Source organism: Colobus angolensis, unplaced genomic scaffold, assembly GCF_000951035.1.
Source record: "Colobus angolensis palliatus isolate OR3802 unplaced genomic scaffold, Cang.pa_1.0 Scaffold74, whole genome shotgun sequence".
Lineage (NCBI taxonomy): Eukaryota > Metazoa > Chordata > Mammalia > Primates > Cercopithecidae > Colobus > Colobus angolensis.
The window spans coordinates 316,963-335,275 of NW_012121154.1; the positions used below are offsets into that span (position 1 = coordinate 316,963).

The following is an 18,313-nucleotide window of genomic DNA, read 5'->3' on the forward strand; positions in this document are numbered from 1 at the left end:
GCATCCTTACTCCCTTGATCTTCTCCTGTTGTACTGAGTTTTGTTAGAAGGGGGCTGAGCACCTCTTATCCTGAATCAGTCTGGACTAGGGCATTAACTGGCCCCTAATGTCAAAAGAAGAATATTTCCTAAAATTCTGGTGTCCAAGTTGTTTCTGACTTTAATTTTCACTATCTCATCATATTAGAGGCCTTAGTTACAGAGGGTTTGGGTCCTCTATAACAATGGTTAGTCTTTAAATTCCATGGCAACTACTGTGCCTGTGACAGTAAGTCTGGGCTGCCTTCTGCCCTCTTGTCCATGTCCTTCATGAGTTTCAGGGAATATTAACCCCTACTATCTTGTTGTACACATTCTAATGTAGGAAGCTCCCAACGCATAGCTGTTAACTTGAGACAGATTTTCAATTAATAAGACTAAAGTATCTCTTGTATAACTTTCAACTTTTAAACTGGTTCTGATTTTACCTGTGCTTTAAAAAGAATAGCACAAAGCCCTCATATAACACAGCTTCTAGGTTTGCTTTCCTTTCTTAGTGTTATACGCAAATTATGGTCATAAAATTATGGCATGTGTATGTTACACAAGGGCCCATTTCCCCGAGTAATAAAGGCAGAGCTAGGCACGAAAGAGTGCATATTACATGAATCCATTTATATAAAAGCCTAAACCATATCAAAGTTATCTATGGTATTATAAGGTCAGAGAGATTTTACTCTTGTGAATGTGAGAGGTTACTGACTTGTAGGAAGCCTGAGAGGGTTTCTTGAGTGCTGGTAAATTTGTGTTTCTTGATCCAGATTTTTGTTTCATGAGGTGTGTTCAGTTTGTGAAAAGTCATAAAGCTTCACAATTAAGACAATGCATTTTTCTGTATGTATATTACACTTTAATGAAAATTTAAAATGAAAAAAAAAAAAACGGGACTGAAGTGAAAAAGAATGGCTAGTGTGGCTATGCATTTTTAAAAAATGACAGTATATAGCAAATTAGTCACAGGGGTATTGACATGAATTTGCAACTGTGGGCTTACTAACAACACTAACTCTGATGAGAGAATCCTGCAATGCCTGGTGAGAAGTCCTAGTGGAAGTTGAGATCCCGTATCTCATCGCAAGTGAGTGATGGGCATACAGAGGCCTCTTTCTCATTATAATAGCAAGTCAGCCACTTTGTTATCCTTTCTGTACACAAGCAGAAGCCATGAGTCTGGGTGTAAATGACAAATACCACCAGTGACACACTGACTGACATTTGGAACTTGCAACTTTACAGTTTAGGCTGCATGGGAAGAGAAAGGTGAAGAGTGAGTTCCAATCAGAAGATTCTAAGTCAGGCAACTGTTACTTTCACAGTTTGAGTTCTGAAAAGTGAACGAAATTATCCTGTGGTTTTATTATGTTCCAGTGTTCAAAAAAATCTGTTCAATGATTTAAACAAAATTGCTTATTATGTCTATTATGTGCCAGGTCCTGTGGTAAGTTCTAAAGATACAAGGAGCAGTAGGACAGCATCTCTGCAAAATACAGTAAATGAGGTTTGTTGGGACTCTGATAACAATTAACAGCTAAACAAAACATAACTCAGATTTATTTTGGCAGCACACTCCAGTGTGACACATCTGAAGAGGGCCAAAGACTCCTCCTTCATTGCCGTAATTGGTTGCTTCTAGCCTGAAGGGTGGGATAGATTACATTTCCAATTGGATGGGCAAATTGCATGGCAGCGCTTAAGAGCTTCGGATTACTACTGCTCTTTCCAGATGCAGTTAACCTTTGAGTGTGGCTCTTGCCCACTGTGATACTTGATGCCATTTCAGACAACAGGGAAATTGATGACAGCAGAGATCAACTCTAAGATGAAAATATCAGTAGGTGGCAGCCATGAGAATATATTTCATATATCTACTTCTATTATTTTCCTTATGCCCTATATTTCTAGTTACAGTGGACTCTCATATTTAAAATGTTCGCAAATATTGTATTGAAAGTTGGTGTAAATTATCCTCTCTATCCCGACCTTTTAAGTATACATTCTTTTCTCTGTACTCCAGCTTTCACCAAGTCCTAGTTGCTCTTTTGCTCACATTAGCTCCAAATTTGACTTTCTTTTCTCTGTTGCTATTTTTTAGATAACACCAATCTTTTATCAATCTTTGTTTCTGATTGCTGCAACCTTCTTCCATTCAGATTTCACACACTTTTTTTTTTTAAATCTACTTTAGTCTATTTAAGATATTGCTCTAAACTTGTATTCTTCACCTGTGGTCACTTGAACAGATGCAAATATCTCTTGTTACTCTAAATTTCATCTTAGCAGCACCAGCTTCAATGATTTTATCCATTCACTTCTTTTCTCTTTTATGGCCCAATTTCTTTAGTGGCTAGGAAACACTAAGATAACTCCTCATGCTTTTTCTTTTCATTCCTAACACAGCATATGTTTCCAAGTCTGGGCAAGCTAATTCAGTTCGTTAGCCCATAGAACTAGTAAAGCCTACATCATTTGATTTGTCCAAGTTGCATTATTCTAGAGAAAACTGGTGTTACATATTTGGTCATAGTCTGTATTACACAAGCATGCTATTGGTCACAAAGTAAACTGTAGTGCAAGTTACCTGACAAGCTTTGTGTAAATTAGTCAGCATAGTTAAACTTGTGAGCTGCAGCAATTCTGTGTAGATTAGCATGATCTTTCTTTTTGACATATAATGCATTGCCAGGCATATGTTAAGTGTGCAATAAATATTTGTTGACTAAATTAATGAATACATATTTTCTCCTTTTATCACTTTACAATAAATCTCAGCTTTCTTTTTCACTAGTTTCTTCATTGTTGAATGGGAAAAGTAAGCAGTATTTTTTTGAACTTGTATGCAAGTTGCTTTACATATGCTCATTTACTCTTTCCAAGATTTCTGTTATAAATAGATGAGTAAGACTAGCTTAGGGGCAAACTTAAGCACTACTTGCTCAGGACTCCTCAGTCACTGGGTAGTAGAATAGAATTATCTGATTCCCAGTTTTTTACTGGGGATAACTCCTTTGATAATTCCCATCTGTTGAGAATTGTGTCCTAATGTCTCAGAGAAGATGTGACAATCTAGGCACCTCCAGCGGCTTGTTTGTCTATCTGGTGCTTCTCTTTCCTCAAACATATTTGTGTTGGCTTAATTTAAATTCCTACATTATTATTGCCTCAAAAATATTTTTTTCTGAAGTGTATACATGCTCCATTTTAGTTTCAGGAGAACTTTTCTTCTAGGTCATGACACTTGGAAATGATCCTGCCTAGAGAGGGGACCTTTGAACATGAATTTGTTTCCACATCTGGCATCCATTAGCCTTCTCATCAAGGCTATGTTTGGTGCTGATTCTATCCACTATCCAGATGTTTCTTTTACTTGTGACTTAGCACAAGACATTTACACTTTGCTGTTTAGCATACATATGGGGTAATAACCTTGGGGAATTTCAAAAGCCCTGAACTGCAATTCCTGTGAAACGTAGCCAAAATTATCTCAGTAGTGTAGATGCTGAACTACCCAAGCATCCTTCTCACAGCCTACCAGAAACCCATTTCACCATGGGAGGGCTGCCACTTTATAGGACCTGTGGTGGGGCACACAAGATGTCACCCAAAGGATGGTGTTTCACAGGACACCCCGAGAAAAGCAGAAGATCAGCGGAAAAGCAGATTTTGTTTAAAAGCTATTTTTATTAGCTAGAAAATCTATGCCAGTAGTAAGAATTAGAAAATAAGCCCTAATTTTTACATGTGAAATATCACCTTATATTTTATTTTAAACTGTACAAAGAATAAGCACAAAAATTTCTTTAAATATTTCTAATATTGCCTCAACTTTGCATAAAATATCTTACTAGGATGTTAGCATCTGGGTGTGTTTTGAATGATCTTTGGGTATTGATTTAAACAAATTCTTATTCAGCACTTACCCTGGACCTCTGTCTTGGAATTCACTATTATTAACTGTGGAGGCTTAGCACATGGAATGTCAAGAACAATAACACTATCGTCGACACGGGTGAGCCAAAAGGAGAAGATAAGTATTCTTTTGAGGACTTTGAGTTAATTTAATGACCATTAGTGAACAACAGGACAGCAGCCCTCTTCTATGAAAAATTTCACAGTATACCTTTCCATGTGATAGTTCCACTGCTCTGCTCTCTAAATAGCCACTCTCCCCTTCATTGTGACTAAATTTTTGTGTTTAAAATATGAGTATTTATAGATTATAAAATGGTCAGTAAGAAAGCCTCTGGTATCATTCAGGCTGACCCCTGATCTTCTTAATTTTCTTATGAAATATTGGAGTCCCTGGGGAAGGAGATTATTCAGTATTTCTATTTTAGGGTCTTGCTTAAAATTTATTTAAAAGCTCTTGCCCTGGATGAAATCTAGTCTGTATGTGGTGCCTATTTGGGAACATCTGTGGATGTAACATATTGTGCTTGGTTCTTTCAATATATATTTTTCTTCTAGTCAGAGACTTGTTACTTGCCTCCAAATGACTTCGAATTCCTACAGCCATTTTCCTTTCATTAGACAATATTCTTACTTCCTGAGAGGGACAGTTAGTTAAATAAAGAGTCAAGGGTACTGGTGTGGATGAGCCAAAACGAAAAATATATATATTCCATTGTTTAATAACAGGGATTGACGGTCAGCTGTAGGAAACATAAAGTATATATCAGCTGCATGCTGCTCCTCTGAGAACAATGGTGAAAAAGTGAAAGATTAAAACAAAAGCGAAAAGCAAAATAATAGGTATATCCACAAGCTATCTCCTGCCAGGTAAAGAGAAAAAAAAGAGTGTTTTCTTGTGAAAGGTAACAACTTTAGTCCACTGAGGTTTTGAAAAAAGAAGAAGTTAACCACAGGGAGACAGAAAAAACAACAGTGGAGGGAACTGAACTACAGAATACTAACTGTTCCCTGCACAAATGTTAGCTCCAGGCTGTGCTGTTTAGTGGGGTGTGAAATCACAATTAACAGAGCAAGGGTTCTGTAAGTGAGCCGAAGCTGCTTCAAATTACATCCTGCTATTAGCCGCTTTTAGAACAACCACATTGAACAACTCCATGTTTATTGGACTGTGATGTGTTCTTGAAGAAATCATTAATAAAAACAGCTGATTATAGTTACATTTACTCTGTTGGTATTTTAGATCTTAACCATTTTGGATGTTTACCAGTGTAAGGATGCAGAAGCAGGAAATGGGTTCAGTCAAACAGGCAACCAGAACTGATGGTGCCAAGGTATCCCAATTGAGTCTTCCTAAGGTCTTTATTGATCTGTTTGTGTACTTCTGCTGAAGATTATAACTGGAATCTGTTGAATGTATTTTAGGCAGAAGCTTAGAGAAAATACAAAACCTATAAGGAGAACAAAGGCTTTGATTTATGTAGAAGATTAAGGATATTAAATATCTCCATTGCCCATGTAATAGCCTTTTTATAAAATAAAATGAGCTTATAGAAAATATGGCTTAAAATGTAAAAGATAAATCTCATCAATTTTCTCCTAAAATAATGACTTTGAAATCCCTTTTACCCTGAAGATATTAGAAAGTCTATTATCACTTCTGTTTTGATACATGTTAGTGAGGGTTTAGAAACCGCAATGAAGAGCACATTTTACAGATAAAACATTACTTTGTTGAGTGTACTGAAATAGTAAAGCTGATGTGTCAGCTAACTTTTCGCTGCATGGCTCAAGGCGCCTCTGCTTAAATTTCTCTCAGGCTAATTAAATGTATAATGGGATCATGGACACTTATATGTGGAAGGGAACTTATAAAATGTCTCTTCCAATTCCTACGAGTGCTTAGAGCAGTGAATAGCCTTGTCTACATCTTTAAGTCACTTGATTACCAGGAAAAGAGACAGGACTAGAGCTAAGTTGATGATTCCCAAATCCTCTTTGAACATGTTGTCCATACTGAAAGGTGTCAATCATCTTTGCTACACATGATCTGCAAAATCAGAGTTGACTTTCAAATCTGAAGCCAGTATGAGGCCCTTGGCTTCTACTTTTTATCAGGCCATGGTGGTATTTGCCAACTCTATTATTCAAAAAAGCTGATTCCAAATGGGCTGCTGTACCCAAGAGTCACTAAAAATACCACTGCATCTCTGTCCAATATTTCTTCTGAGTGAAGTGATATACAAGCCCTGTGAAATCAGCTTTCTTGAATTTTGGCATTAGTAATGCATCGGACTAGGAATTTATGGAATTTTAAAAGGTGAGACAGAGGTGATGAAGGCCATGGCTGGATTCTGCTGAGCTATGTGGCCTTTGAGTGTCCCCGAGCTTTAGTTTTTGATTTGTAGAGTAAAGGCATTGAGCTGAATGATCTCTAAGGCATTCGCTAACTTGTACATGTTTTTTTTTTTACATTCTAATTTCAGTTATTGACAAATATTTCTGGAATTCTAGCAGTCTATCCATGTAAGTTCAAAATACTCCTGTCTCCTCTTAAATGCAGCATAGAATTCTATTGAGGTGATTATATATATACACACACACATATATACATGTATATATATGTATATGTATATACACACATATATATTTCATAACATGACTGACCCTCTATTAGTCATTTATTGAGTTTTGTTTCTCAGTGGTAGGGACATATTTGACCTATCCTGCCATTCTTTCTGACTTTTCCACTCACTGCCTCCACATAAGAATAGAACATCAACAAAGTACTCGCAAAATAAAGATTATAGAACCAGATGAGGAAAACATTAGAAAAATCTGCTTAGGAAGTTAATACTATTGAAAGATATTTAATGCTTGATGCTTATCTGAAAGAAGCTTTGTATCTTTGGCAAAGTTGGATAAAAAGGAAGGGAGGAGAAAAGGGGAAACAAAGTACTTATCAAGAACCAATTTTGTTCTAGGCATGGGACTAGACACATCTGTTTAGTTTTAATTCTGTTCTCTCCATCATCACCTCATTAAAACAAATATTAATCTGCACACTTACATGCCAGACACTCAAGATACAGAGGTGAATGAGACAGATGTAGTCTTTGTCCTCAGTGAGCTTGTTTAATCAGGTAGATACTTTATCTTCAACTTCAGATGAAAGAAATTCCCATGGTTTTGTAAAGCTTTAGATTTCTTTTAGAAACTCTGGTGATGTGGCCCTTCTTTTAAAAATTTGTCCTAGCCATGAATGACAGAAAAATTAGGCATGCATACATTTTACTATAATGATAATATAGCATAATCCACCTAAAATTTTTCCACTCCAAAAGCCCAAAGCCCAATTTCTTAGTCTCCTAAGCTCTTGGTGAGCAGCTCTGCAGGAAGTCATTCACATTATGTTGTAATCAGAGGCTTAGCGAGACTATGTGACTTCTCCAAGGTCAGAGAGTGAGGTGGCGTTGAGCCCTGAATCCAAGCTATCTGAAGGTGACCAGAGAAGATTTCTACTTATATTGTTTAAGTAAGATTTTTTTGATGACCATGTTTCTAGATTTGGAGGGTGACATTCTAAACCCGAGCCTTCCTTTTCCAAGGTGGGCTATGCTAAGATGAGAGAGGCTGCTATCTCTATCCTTTGGCCAATGTCACATTCCACTCAGCAGCACGGCTGTGAATAATTAGATAAAGCATACCTCCCACTGCCCTCAGGGGTTTCTGGCACATGTGCCAAGTCAAATAGGCTTTATCTCAGTCAAGCATTGCCTGCCCCTCCGCTATGGCCAAACGCCCAGACGTTTTGCTGCTGTTTAACAAAGCCAACTGGAGAAGAAAATGACCCACATGCCAGCTCTGGGAGTTATGAGATGGAAGGGAAATTTCCATAAGGTAAAATATGTAAATATGAAATCCCAGCTTTCTTTCACATTGTAAATCAACCATTTAGCACACTGAATCATGAAATGCTGAGACAACTAAGGTACCTGGATTTGACCACAGCAAGGGGAGCCAGCATGGGCAGTTGGCTAGGAGTCAAAGGGCCTGGGTATGAGGAATAAAGGAAAGCCCATGTCTGCTTCTGATGGTGCCTTTCTACATATTTCCAGGAGTGCTTTTCATGCATCTTTTGTAAGGCAGGCATATCATATTTTGTGCAGTAGAGAATCTATCTCAGCACTGGTTTTAGTCACACCATGCTGGACTTCCTGTAAGTTTCTTAACGGTATTTTTGTATATTCAGCTCCTTATTCACCTGTTCACACATTGGAATGCTGACAGACTGCCTGGTATATATAGTAGCAGTTTATTCTTACCTCTGAGATGGTGGTGCTCACCCACACTAACCTCACATTGTAGATATGGCAGCAAAAGGTTATAAGCTTCCCTGACACCCTAGGGGAGACCCATGGCATGTGGCCTGTTGGGGAATCTTTGCTACTCCTGCCTTGAACCTCATGCTCCTGTGGACAGTATTTCCTCTTGATGGGGCCTAGTCTTGGAAAGTTCTTCATGATCTCCATTGTATCTGCCACTCATGAGGGCAAGTGTTTCTGGCACTACCTATCTGCTGTGCACTCTTTCATGAAAAGCTTCCACATTCTCTAACATGGTGCTTGCATTAGCCTGTCATAAGTATCCTCTCAGAGGGGAGTGTGAGTTATACTGATGGTCAGGCACAAGAGAGCAATGCCCAGACCTGGGTGGGGGATACTTCGTGTAGTGGATTCATAAGAAGAGCTAGATTAGACAGGTAACATTGCCTATTTGCTTTAGGGTCTTGAACAGCTCTTTGTGTCTCCATTTTCTTATCTGTAAGATGATGCTAATGATACCTACCCCAGAATGTCATTTGTGAACCTAGATGAGATTATGCTTGTGAATGTGCTTTGTAAAGGATATAAAATCTTTCAGTGTAATATCTTATTATCATAGTCTCACACAGCTCTCTTCTTGAGGAATTACATATGGAAGTGGTTTGGTCAGACTTGAAATTAGTGCATTAGTGTATACATGATAGATTTGGAGGAGGGGCTGGACACTCTTTTCTAGCCCACAGGGATATTGCTCTCCAGTCATTCACTAGGTTTGCAATCCTACTCTTCTTTATATCCATGAGGCCCTTGTTGTAATGTAAATTCCTCTGACAAGTATAATATCAGAAACTTTTTTATTTCAATCAATACAGGACACTCTAGAATCTAGGAGGTATAAAAACCTATGTTGTCAATCTCACAATTTTTCCTTGGTCACAGGAATAGAGTTGGGTTAGGGTTTCAGATTAAATCTCAGAATAAGGACAATATATGCAGCTGCAAGGGAGAAGAAATATAAACCATGGACCCTTATAGATAAATGTTTTAAAATAGAGAGGGAAGAAGGAAGGGCCATAAAATCTCCATACATTTTTCCCACTTTACTGAGGTTTTCTTTCAGTTCTTCAGAGACTATGTTTATTGTGTTGCTTAGGTATGTTTCTGTTTGTGGCTGGGGTAGGATATATTGTGATATCATGGGATACAGCTGCCAACGTTCCAATTTATCCCAAAAAGTCCTTATTGCAAGTTTAAATCAGACAGTATTATCTGAATCTTAACTGTTGCTTCCATTCTCCGTACCTGATATTGAAACCTATATATATTGAGTGATTACTACATTATTTGTATTTTTGCATAAAACATGCTATATAGTTTTCATCTTCAAAGTGATATGCTCATGTAATATAACATAGTGAGAAGAGTCCTTGCTTTGTAATCAGATAGACTTGGGTTTTAATAATAGCTTTGTGCATTATATGATATTTGACTTTGAGGCAATTATGTAATACTTCTGAGCTTCAGTCTCCACATCAGTAAAGTGAGAATAATAATAAGAATCTCCTATTGTTCTTATGATGCTTAAATAAAATAATGAACTAAAAACCCAGGTCACATATAGTAAATACCTCAAAGTGCTTTCATTATCCTCATTTTAAAATTTATAACTATAGAAAATGTGAAAATGTCACAGAGAAGAATTAGAGCTCAGTGCTATAGGCCCGTGAAGTACTTTCCCTAAAGTGCTTTGCAAAGGTCACCTTTAATCACAATATACTTCTTATTGAGATATGATTCAATAAGAATTTTTGCTAAGAAAAATCTTTACTCAAAACCATTCAATGGCTCAGTTTCCTACCTAAATATATCTAAACTCTTCTGCCCGACTTTCAAATTCTTTTACAATCTTGTAAACTGTACCAATCCAGCCCAATTTCTTACTATCTCCATTATCCTTCCTCTTAAATCTTCTATTTTATTTCTTGGTATGGCAAATTGTATTTTCCAAAAATGTTTCTCATTCCACATGTCCTTTCAGGACCTTTTCACTCTCTTCAAGAGAAGTGGTTGTACATCTTAAATATAGATAATTTTAAATTGTCAACTATGCCTCAAAAAAGCAGTTAAAAAAGAGATTGAGTATATTTTCCTTCCCCTTGAAAGTGGACAAAACTTTTGATTTCCTCATGAATAGAAGGAAGTAGAAGTGCCAGCTGAATGTGAACTAGTGACCCCCGGTTGTCAAAAGCGTTGAGGCTTCCTGTTCCTGCTGCTTCTTTCTAAAGTGCTCACCTTTGGAACAAAAATGCCTTGAAGAAACTAAGCAACCACAGAGAGAGGTACATATAAAAGTTTTAGCCAGCAGCACTAGCTGATGTTCCGTCAGACATCCAGCATCAATCACTAAACATGCTAGTGAACAAGCCTTTAGATGATTCCAGCCTCCAGTCTTGAGCTGCCCCAGGTGATGATGAGTGGGCTAGAGATGAGTTGTCTCCACCAAACCCTACCTGAATAGCAGATTCATGAGAAAATTAATGTTATCATTTTAAGCCATTAAATTTTGGTGTGGTATGTTACTAAGCAATAAACAACTGGAATGACTGAGAAGTACTACTTTCCATTTATATTTAAAGTTTTTAAGGCTAAAAACCATATATTCTTTGCTCTTTATGTAAATAAAATATCAATGCTAGGTAAAAAACATATGCAACAAAAGTGATCCTTAGCAATCATCTAATCCAGCAATTTACAAACTATTCCAGAGTTGAATTTTTTGAAAACAGATATGTTAGACCCTATTTCTTGAGATTCTGATTAAAAGTTCTGGAGTGATGTTGGAGCATTTTGGAAACATCTGGTAAGTTTAATCCTTTAACCTTAAAGATGTGGAGAAAGACCCAGAGGCAGGAATTAACTTGTTTTGGGTAGCAAAGCAAATTAGCACAGCTGAAACTGGAACTCACCTCTTCAGTCGCTCACATCAGTTCATCATCTAAAACACGTGTCTTTAGATAACTCCATATAGTTGACTATAAATATTAACTTCTTCTACCACCTGTTCTTCAAGCTAACTCTATAGCCCATTTATCTCTGCCCCATGTGTGGAACACGCACCTGAGAGCAATAACTTAAGAAATTAAAGTTGCCATATGGAGGTTGCTGGGGGAGAGTGCTAAATGAAAGTGCTATATAAACTGAATGCTGTTTACAAGCACTTGTGGTTTTCCTGTCCGGTCCACTGTCACTGGAATGCCCTGTATGTAAGTTCCCCTCTATAAACCCTATGTTTCATTCACTGGCTCCAGGTCTCTTCTTCAGCCTCTTGAACCTAGTACCCTCCATATTGGAGTTAGTAGAGGCCAAACACAACAACCCAAAACAGGGACTCTATTTTTTAAAGTTAATAAAATGTCTCCATGCTTTCATAAGGTCTGGGTGGAGACGGTCCAGGAAAACATTTTATATAGGACAACGTAGTGGGAGAGAGACGACTGTTTTCTCTTTGCCTGACTGCCAAGGTTGATCCACACATATACATGGTTCTTCCTTTATCTGTCTGCAAAGGTTGAATTTGACATAAAGCATACAGGTTAATCTGTACATCTTCAGCGGACGTGCTCCGCAATGTACTAAAGAATAGACCACCACAGGAAAAAATGGATATGGTGTAAATCATTTCCATTACTCTGGTAGGAAGATGACAGACCAACCAAGGCAGGTTTTGTTTGAAATGAAGTAAGTGAGTTGGAAGTCCTTGCCAAGGGCCTCTTTCTGCTTTAGTCTTCAACAAGTTATCAGATTAATTTTTGAAATGACTCAAGAGTTTTTAAGAGGGTCTTGACTCACAGAAATTATCTCTCAGCCTGTCTCTACCATAATTAGACTTTTAAATCTTCAATATTTTCTTGAGAATTTCTCAGGGATTTTTAAAAATTTAGTTGGTTTTGGGTTTACGTTCTCCTGAAATTAGGTTTTGAATTGGCAAAGAAGTTAATCTTTTTATTCTGGTTAGGCTTATTTTACATTTTCTTACTGGTAGCCAAACTTGCTCTTTGAAATGTTTCTTTTGTCAAACAGTTGTCTTTTAAATTGACTTAGTTGCCATTTTTTGAATCAAGGAAGTATTGCTTTGGGCTTCTTGTTATCTCACAGTTTTCTCCTCAGCCTTGACTTTTCCAGATTTTCCGGATTAAGAGAAAACACATTATCCCCAGAATGTGTTACTCTAAGGACTAGATACATTTACTTGTTCCTCCTCAAAATGGAAGTTGGACCTATGGAATAATAATCCGATTTCATTAACTACCACTGTTGTTAATTACGTCACAAATGGAATTTTTTTTTCCATTTAGTAAATGTTCTCATTTACATTTGGTTCGCTGTTCTTCCTAGTTTATATTTGGTTGGTTTTTCTTCTGATTTGTAAGTTTTCTTAAGTTCAATTATTGCTTTGGGCATTTTGTTGCTTCGCCTTTGATGTTAACTTAAATTTATAGTAGCTAATGTTTTTGAATGCTCACAATTGTATCACGCACATCTTGTTAACACAATCTCTATTTTCTTTAATCCTTGCAATATCCCAGTGAGCTGGAAGATACTATTTACATTTTAGAGATGAGGAAACTGAAGGAAAAAATGAGGATCAGTAAGTTGCTGAAGATTACAAAATTGGTAGAAAGGGCTTAATTATTTTACTCTTGAGCCTCAGATAATCTTTCTTTCCTGTCTTCCAAATGGACATTTTGCTCTGATTTTACTTCTATTAAGTTTCCAAAAGGTGCATTCAGGTTGTCTTATTAAAATAGCTCTCAAACTTAAGCAGGATTAGAATCACCTGGAAGACTTGTTCAACTACTTTAATTGGTGGGCTCCACCCACAGAGTTTCTAATTAAGGAGATTGGGGCGGGCTTTATAAATTTGCATTTCCAGCAAGTTCCCAGCTGATGTGAATGCTGCTGGTCTGGAACAATTCTGAGAACCACTGATTTAGTTCATTCCCTTCAGGTAGAGGTAAGGCCTGTCTACATAGCTAATTCCATCCAAAAGTAACAAGTTTATATATTTCAATCAGGCACAGAAATACAAATAATCTTACCCATATGTGGAATCTAAAAAAGTTGAATTCACAGAAGCAGAGAGTAGAATGGTGGTTGCTGGAGGGAGGGGGATGAAGGTTGAAGATGCTGGTCAAGGGCTACAAAATTTCAGTTAGGTAGAAGGAATAATTTCCAGAGACCTGTTGTAGGCTGGGTGCGGTGGCTCATACCTGTAATCATAGCACTTTGGGAGACCAAGGTGTGCAGATCACCTGACGTCAGGAGTTTGAGACAAACCTGACCAACATGGTGAAACCCCGTCTCTACTAAAAATACAAAACTTAGCCAGGCATAATGGCAGTGCCTGTAGTCCCAGCTACTTGGGAGACTGAGGCTGGAGAATTGCTTAAACCCAGGAGGCAGAGGTTGCAGGGAGCCAAGATGGCACTACTGCACTCCAGCCTGGGTGACAGAGTGAGTGAGACTATCTCAGAACAAAAAGAGACCTGTTGTACAACATGGTGATTATGGTTAATAACAATGTATTGTATTCTTGAGAACAAAGTAGACTTTAAGTGTTCTCACCACAAAAAACCAGGTACATGAGGTAATGGATATGTTAATTATCTCTATCTGATCATTTCACAGTGTATACGTATTTCAAAACTATATGTTGTGCATAATAATTTTTATCAATTAAAAAATAATTACTTGGGTTTAAACTTCAATTTCATTTTCATTATACAAGTATCTCTTTTCATCAAGTCAGTACTAGTTCAAAAACCTTCCATTGCATCCCAATATCTACTGTATCAGGAGAATTGATTCAGGGTAAAAATGATTTGAGCTTTGATGTTCATAAAGTGTGTGATCTTTGGCATGTCATTTAACTTGCCTAAGTGTCAGTTTCCTCATTTGTGACATGAGGAAATGGCATCTGCTTCACAGGAAACTTGTGAAGATTAAATAAGTTAAGTGAGATAATGTATTAAAGAGTAGAATATGGCTTTATATTTGACTTCCAAGTGCTGTCAATATCTGGCCCTCACAATTAATTCAGCTTTATATCTCACATCCTCCAAAGGGACTTCCGTCTCTGTCAGACTTTATTCCTCACAATCCTGTGAATATGCCATTCTGTTCTCCTTGACTTTGCTCAAAAGCATCAGTGTATTTTACTTGCTGAGCCATGTGTGAATCTGACATCTTCCAGTATAGCTCCATTTTCTGTTCTTTCTGGGAGCAGAGGAGTTAGTTGAAGAAGGGAGATGACTGTGGATACACAGCCTATGTTAAATCATTAAATCACTAGTTCCTGAATCAGTTTGCAGTCCATCCCTATGGTGGGCACAGAGCATCCCAAAGAAATAAATATATGGCCCCTTCCTGCCCATCTCTCCTTGTCATTCAACCAGGGCCGGTAACTGTGTGGCCACACTGCTGCCTACAAAATGTCCCCAGCAGAGTGAAACCTCTAAATCTGGCAAAGGAACATCTAAATGGTGAAGGGAATGTGCACAATAGATTTCACATAGATCTAATTGGGGCATGCTAACATTATAATAAGAGTATTTATCCTTCTTGTCTGACACCTTATAGATTGATAGATGGGATTTTTCATTATGAATTTGCCATTATATTTCATTCCTTTTTTTGCTGCTTTACAGATCATATTTATTTTGTATTAGATTCTGCCCCTGCAGAGGCTATATAAATCCTTATTAATCACTAGCAATGCTGCCCTTTGGTAAATTTCTGGAGATATGTGTCCAAAATGGATGTGTGGCAAACAGTATTTTTATTTTTTTCAGATGTATTTTTTGGAGGTAAACTATGGTAGACTAAAGCTCGTGTTGAGAAAATAGGTATTTAATATGTTTAATAATAACCATAACAAATTGAGTACTTCCTTATGTGCCTGGCACTGTGTTACATTTCATTCATGCTGTCATTTACTGCTTGCAACAAATCTGAAAGGTATAATTCATGTTTTACAAATACACTAGCCAGTGTTCAGAGAGATTCAGTCAGTGCCAGAAACAGCATAGCACTGGAATATCAGACCTACGTCAGAGTCTACTTCTGTAACCTCTTGTCTTCTTGAAAGTGAAACAAATGTTAAACCTATTTCCTCACTCATAAAATTCACTCTAAGTTAATTTGTGAAGGTTAACTATGATAGTGCATGTGAAGGGCAAGCACTGAGTTTTGGGCCTTAGAAAGCACTTATTAAACATTAGCTATCACTAACAAAAGACACAGTGAGGATTCAGACCTGGGTCTTTATCTCCTATGTCCATCCCCTCAAGTTCAAGGTTTTGTTTATTTCTGTTTTCATGCTGAATTAAAATCTTGCCTAGCAGCTGAGTTTGGCCATTTATGAAGCGATCATACCAATGACCATTTTTGAAGTGGAGTTGGATGGTTTCTTTCCTTTATGGCCCCTGGGACTGGTGATGTAGGACTTCTGACACAATGGTAAAAATAATTTTTTTTTTTATGAACCTGTCTGGAGAATCTCATTAGATATGGTTTAAATTTTAAGGAAACACACATCAGCAAATTTTAGTTTACAAAAGAGAGCACTATGAGCAGAGCTGTGGGAGAGTGATAGATCTTCACTAAATCTGGTTTCTCTTCTTCAGTGCATGCAGCAAGATCATAGTTCCTTGCCTTCTTTACAAAGAGATGTGGCCTGATTCTGCCAGTGGGATATGAGTGGAATATGTCTCATGTAAACCTTCCCCTGGAAGGTTTCTTTGCTCTTTTTCTTTCCTGACTGAACTGCTGACAAGCGGAAGGCTTTGGAAACTACATGTGGAAGATGGCAGAGTCATAGATGGAAAGCACCTGGTCTCTTTGGATTATGCCTGAAGAATTGCTATTTTTCCCTTAAAAATACCCAAGTGGCACTCCAGCCTGGGCAATAGAGCAAGACTCTGTCTCGAAAAACAAAACAAAACAAAACAAAATCCCAGGTGGAATCTTCTTGAGCAAAATGTAACTTTCTTTTGTGTTGAGACATTATTTCTTCTGGGATTTGTTTGTTACAAACCAATAGAGAAATGTTTCATGAACTTTGGCAGCTACATTAATCACATTGACATTTAGTTGAATAAGTACTTCTTGCCTTTTTCACCCACTTTGAGTTAAGGCACACCACCTGCAGGAAGAATGAACCAGCATCTGGCCCCTGAAGATCACCTTGGATCTTTTCCTCCTTTGCCTACCTGCCTTCCCATGAGGCTATTGACACACCTTCCCCAACAATCACCATGTATCCATTAACTTTTCTCCCCTACACCAGCTGTCTCTGGTACCATATGAATATTTTTCTATATGTAGCAGTCAGCACATTTCAGACATAATTTGAAACACAGTTCAGCACTTCAAAGTTGACTGCTTCAAATACAGTGGTAAAAGTCAGCTGGGAAGACCCGGGGTTAGTTCTGGTCTCATTGCTTAATGACCATACAGCCTTGAGCAAGTCTACATTTCACTTGAACTCAGTTTTCTCATCTGCAAAATGTGATTAATTCCTGTGCTGCTTCTCTCAAATGCTTTGAGGATAGACATACAATTTGAGTGTTTTTAAAGAATTAGAAAGTGCTCTGCAGTGTATTATAACTTTATATAAACTAATAATGTGAATATTGAAGTCTTTATGGTAAAACGGTACTTAGTCTCATTATAAAAGGCTTCTTTTTGTTTGTGAAAGACAGTGTTGTGTATTAAAACAAATTGGTAGACAGCTTTATTTGATCTTTCATCTACTTGTTGTATGAACTAGTAGCTCCTTTACATGGTGTTTTTATTTATAAGTTTAGGACAATAGTACCCACGTTACAGAGTTGTTATGAGAACCAAATGAGTGCCTGTAAATGGAGCACTGAAAGATTTAATTAATATATTTAAAAAACTTGCTGGTCAGATCATTCCAGTATTTTTAACTGTTTGCATATTAGCAAATATTTAACAATGGAGATAAGGGAGTAGACAAACTTAATAATGAAGAATTAGAAATCAGTCAATTGGAGGTTAGATAAAGCTTCTTAGAAAGTATAATGCCAACAAGTGGGATTTTTTTTTTGTCTGACTTCAAAAATTTCTACTTGATGTTACCAATTCCATGTGAGGTCTAGAACAAATGTGTTGCATAGAGCGTTTACTTGTACTAAGGAGTGTGGAGATCTACAGCAGGTATATCTGCTGTTGATAAGTGAGGACTGAAGGCTGAAGTAGCAGGATAACAGCAAAGAAGATCCTGTCATCATTAACCACATCCAGTAGCTCTTTCCCATTCCAGTTATTTTAAGATAGTCTCTTCAAAGGCATGGTCTCTTGTGGATTAAGTTTAATTATCACATTTAAACTTTTATCCAGCTTCATATGCAAATAAAGACTATTCTCCTTGCTCCATTTATTGCCTTCCCTCCAACCATTTTAACAAAATGTGTGAGACCATTACTAATAGTAATAATGACAAACCTTCACACATTTGAAGTTTGAGGAAAGAGTTTTTACAATATTTACATATTATTCTCTACCAAGTATAGTGGAAAAAATTGGGGTGTGTGTATAAAAGAAAAAATTGTGACTTCATTTGACGAAGCTGGTATATGTGATGAAGGGGGAATGAGGAGGAGGAGGAGCAGACTACGGAAGTGGAAATGAAAATAAAAATGATAGGCCAGAGAAAGATACAGGAAAATAGGACAAGTGTAATAAGAGTTTCATCAGGTTTCTAAAACTAGCAGGGAATGGAAATACATCTGTCTGTGCATATGTTTGTGAAGGACATTTATGTTGTCAGAGGCCTTTGCTTGGTTTAAGGCTGCGTACTGAGAGACTTCCTGTGTGACATTTATGGAAATATGAGGATATTTTTCTTTATGAGTAAATATTTGGATTATCTAACCCTAACATGTCTGAAGAGATTAGTGGCTTATGACTAATTCTATGTTATTGAAGGGCAGAAATAGGGAAGAGAGATGGTATCCAGA

At 37.3% G+C, this 18,313-nt stretch overlaps 1 protein-coding gene across 3 annotated transcripts in view; it reads right to left on the bottom strand.

The window, feature by feature from the left end:
* The window catches only part of GRM3 (glutamate receptor, metabotropic 3), a 228,507-nt gene that overhangs the window by 114,495 nt on the left and 95,699 nt on the right, over nucleotides 1-18,313 (bottom strand). The gene's annotated exons all lie outside the window — the stretch shown is intronic.